Here is a 4,343-nt window from a genome sequence, read left to right as displayed (position 1 = left end):
GCTTACATGTGTTTGTGTTAGAAGACCATTAGTATAATGTCTAAGAATGCAACCATGAAGTTTGACAATTTCCTCAAAGTAATATGGTAACTTGGAAGATAAGTAGCCCTCACTAGAATTATACTTCTACCAAAAAAAAAGTCTTGGTTGGCAAAATTACCTCTAATTCCTTCAAATAATTTCTATTTTGAAATTTCTTTGAAATCATTATAAAAATATATCTATACTAATTATTAATCAATTTAAAACATGTTTAATAATATAAAAGGGAATTTAATTATTAAGCTGCTATATCACATAACAATACCATGAGAAAAACCAAAAATTCTTAAATTTTATGTTTTTAATTGCTTTTTTTAAAAATGAGTAGAATCTATAATATTTTAGGCATTCACACTATACATAGTTGAAAAAAAAAAAAAAAAACCAATAAATTTCATCACAAAATTGAGTTGAAAATATATTTTGGCAGTTTCTTCCCATCCTATTGGTGGACCACAATTCTCATGGTTGTGGCCATGCCCTATAAAGCAAATTTGCATCTATAAGTAAAATGCTTTTCATCGACTCGTGTATTTCATCGACTCGTGTAAACACATCTGGGTGTTCTTTAGGAACACAATCGTGGACATATGATGGTCCTGGGGCAATCAGCCATCCCATCGGTGTCAAATTCTTCATTGCCTTTGTGTTAAGGGGTTCTTGTTTCTTGTCGGATCAAACAACTTATCCTTGTATGAACCTTATATGTATCTATTCCGTCCTCGATAATTTTCATTTCAAGAGAGACTGGTCCTTTTCACACCGTAAACTCCCCACCCTTCAATCTGGGCTGGATTTCCCCCATCTCGCACAGGTTTTTTTTCGGAGGATCAGTGATATTTTCAGGCCAAGATGCAGATATTTGTGGAAACTCTCAAGGCAAGGACGATCATCCTCGATGTTGAAAGCAGCGATACCATTGATAATGTGAAGAGAAAAATCAGGTATTGGAATCATGGTGTATCATGGTGTATTTTTTTTAGTTGTTTGATGCGAGTGGAGTTTTCTATGACAGAATTGTAGAACTTAGTTTTTGTTTTCGAATTTTTTTTGTTACATGTGGGGTTTTTCTTTTACTGATGGCTTTTGGTTATGAATGGATTCTTTTATGATTTTCTTTCTGGTCTCTGTGGTTTTATTCCGGGCATTCATGCCGTGTTGTTGCCGTTTTATTTTATCTATTGCGGGTTTTTGTTGTGTCATGTGAACTGTGTATGCATACTTTTCCTTCACTTTTGATCCAAGGGGAATACGGCTTTATTACTTTTTTTAGATTCGGCAACTCTGTATTGTCAGTGATTGCCCTCTTAACCATTGGGCATTCTATCATGCATTTTTTGTTATTTTTTTTACTTGTGTTATGAAATTAAATGCTATTTTTGACTTTTACTTTTATAAAATGCCTCTCATGTATTGATTATGCACCACCACTTCTTTGGTATATATTTGAACACAGGTGGAAGATATATATTAAAACACAATCGTGAAACTCCCTTTATATGTTCACCTGGTATTCATCTCCGGGTGTCATAAGTTTGAGCCGTATCTCCAAGTGAACCAAAGCTAGTGGGGATGGAACCTTACCCTGTCGTGAGAAACTTCTAACTCCTCACTGTTACTCCCGAGCCTGTCAGGGGTACCAAAATTTGATTATTTGGTATTGGTACTTACTAATACTCGTTAAAATCATTGTGGATTTTTACTGCTTATATAGTTCTCGCCGATAGCCTTTTGAATCTTTGCAAATTTTGAAGCATATGTAAAGTAGTCATTGACAGTCTTTTAAATCATTATGGATTTTTATATGGTATTGGTACTTACTAATACTCGTTAAAATCATTGTGGATTTTTACTCCGTGTATAGTGCTTGCTGATAGCCTTTTGAATCTTTGCAAATTTTGAGGCATATGTAAAGTAGCCATTGACAGTCTTTTAAATCATTGTGGATTTTTGTAACATCTACGGTGTATCGTAATTGCTGATAGTCGTTTAAACTATTGCTGAGTTTTAAGGTTTTGCGTAGTATTTGAAGTTTAAGCACTGTGTATACAGAGAGTTTTCTTTCTGTTGTAAAATGCAATTGCACTTGGGCTTTAACTAGGTGTGTTATTTGGTTGTTGTGACAGTATAAGGAGGGTATCCCTCCACATGAGCAGCGATTAATATTTGCTGGAAAACAACTAGAAGATGGGCTCACTCTAGCTGATTATAATATGGAAAACCACTCAACTCTTCGCTTACTTTTGCGGTTAAGGGGAGGCATTTCCATCAAGGTCAAAACCCTTACAGGAAAGGAAGTCGAGATAGATGTTGAACCCAATGATACAATTGACCAAATTAAGCAGCCAGTTGAGGAAAAGGAAGGAATATCGCCTATACAGCAAAGGTATGCAATACTCCTAGATCCATGTGCAAGTATATTTGTGTGCCTTTTATAATATAATTTAGTTCTTTTATAATATGATTTCATTTATTTGGGTGTCTTCAGTAATATAATTTAGTTATTTTATACTATGATTTCATTGTCCAAGTGACTTTATATTATTGTAAGTTAAGCACATGTGTGTTCTTAGAGTCTAGACCATAACGCGTTCAATTCAATGTTGCAGCACTGAGTTTTTCAGGCTCAAACCACCTTCGCATTATCATAGGCTTTTAGGATTTTTTTCAAAACTTTGTATTTATTTGGGTTTTTAAGTAGTTTCTAGGATTTTCTTCAAAATTTTGTACTTATTTGGGTTTTAAAGTAGTTGGCATGTTTCAGGTTTCTGTAATGTAAAGAATATTTTTCAATTTTATGTCTTCAGCCATTGGGGAGGAAGTACTTAGGCAATAGGTGCAATTTTTGGTCATTGTTTTTGGGAAGGCCATTAGTGTTTCATGTTTCTCTTAGTATACTTTTCTCTGTAACACTTGATCCTTCTAGTTCTCTTGGGAGGTTTGATAACTTGTGTTGTAAGTTGTATATGCTTTTAGTAGTCTACATAGCAGATTGACTTCTAGGCTGAGAATATTTTGTGAATTTGAAATTTGCTAGTGAACATGATTATACTATATATGTTGTGAGATTATAAAACTACAATAGATGTATTTTCCCATTTTATATTAAATTCAAAAGAGATACTTTGTGCACGATAAAATATTGAAATGTTGAATGATGTACATAAATAAATTTCTTATCTATATTGAAAGATTGATTTTTTTTAATACTAAAATTTTTTGTTTTGATGGCCATTGCAGGCTCATCTATGTAGGAAAACAAATGAATGATGAAAAGATACCGAGTGAGTACAATCTTGGGGGTGGATATGTTCTTCATTTGGTGCTAGCTCTGGGTGGGGGTTGTTAGTGATATGGATAAGAAATTATTTTTTCCACTCAATATTGAATTCTAAATCAGTTTTAACTAAGTGATGAAGATTATGGATGCATTAGTTACTTCGAATTGTCCATTTTACTAAGGTTTCTAATGTCTTATTCTCCTTAAAATTAACCAATTGGTCTGGGTGGGGGTTGTTACTGATATTGATAAGAAATATTTTTTTCCACTCAATATTAAATTCTAAATCAGTTTTAGCTAAGTGATGAAGATTATATGGATGCATTGAGTTACCTCGAATTGTCCATTTTCCTAAGGTTTCTAATGTCTCATTCTCCTTAAAATTAAGCAATTCCAAATTTGTGGACTTGTTTTTTATTTACATTTTGTGTTTATTTTCTTTTTTCTACATATCATTCCTAGACACCTCTGAAGATATAGCTGATATTAATTCCTAAAAACTTCTAAAGATATAGATGATATTAAGTGATTATTTGTTGGAATTATGATGCTAGGTTGGAATATGTGAGGATGATGTGATATATCACTTTTTTTAGTGGAGATTATATGCCCAGAAAGCACAAACATACAATGGAATATGTGATATGATATTTGTTTTACATTGCTTTTTTGTCTTTTTGCTTTTGTGGTGAGAAGATTATGTTATATTTCATTTTTCAATTGAGATTAAATGTTGGGAAAATACAAACATAGAATGGAATATGTGATATGCAAGATATGTTTCTTTTGTGGTGAGAGGATTATGTTGTATCTCATTTTTTAAATGGAGATTAAATGACGGGAAAGTACAAAGATAGAATGGAATATGTGATATGCAAGATATGTTGCTTTTGTGGTGAGAGGATTATGTTATATCTCAGTTTTTTAATGGAGATTAGATGCTAGGAAAATACAAAATGGTTTAGAGCATATTACAATATGTTGATTCTTGATTAATCACATTATTAGTATTTGGTCTACT

General features: G+C 32.6%; 1 pseudogene; it reads left to right on the top strand.

The window, feature by feature from the left end:
- Window positions 1–894: 894 nt before the first annotated feature.
- LOC149181569 (ubiquitin-NEDD8-like protein RUB2) lies at window positions 895–3,391 on the top strand (annotated as a pseudogene).
- Window positions 3,392–4,343: the final 952 nt, after the last annotated feature.

The sequence above is a fragment of the Pinus tabuliformis genome, chromosome 3_2 (genome assembly GCF_031772625.1).
Source record: "Pinus tabuliformis cultivar Carrire ecotype Pingquan chromosome 3_2, CPIR1, whole genome shotgun sequence".
Classification (NCBI taxonomy): Eukaryota; Viridiplantae; Streptophyta; class Pinopsida; order Pinales; family Pinaceae; genus Pinus; species Pinus tabuliformis.
This window is presented reverse-complemented; position numbering and strand designations above follow the sequence as displayed.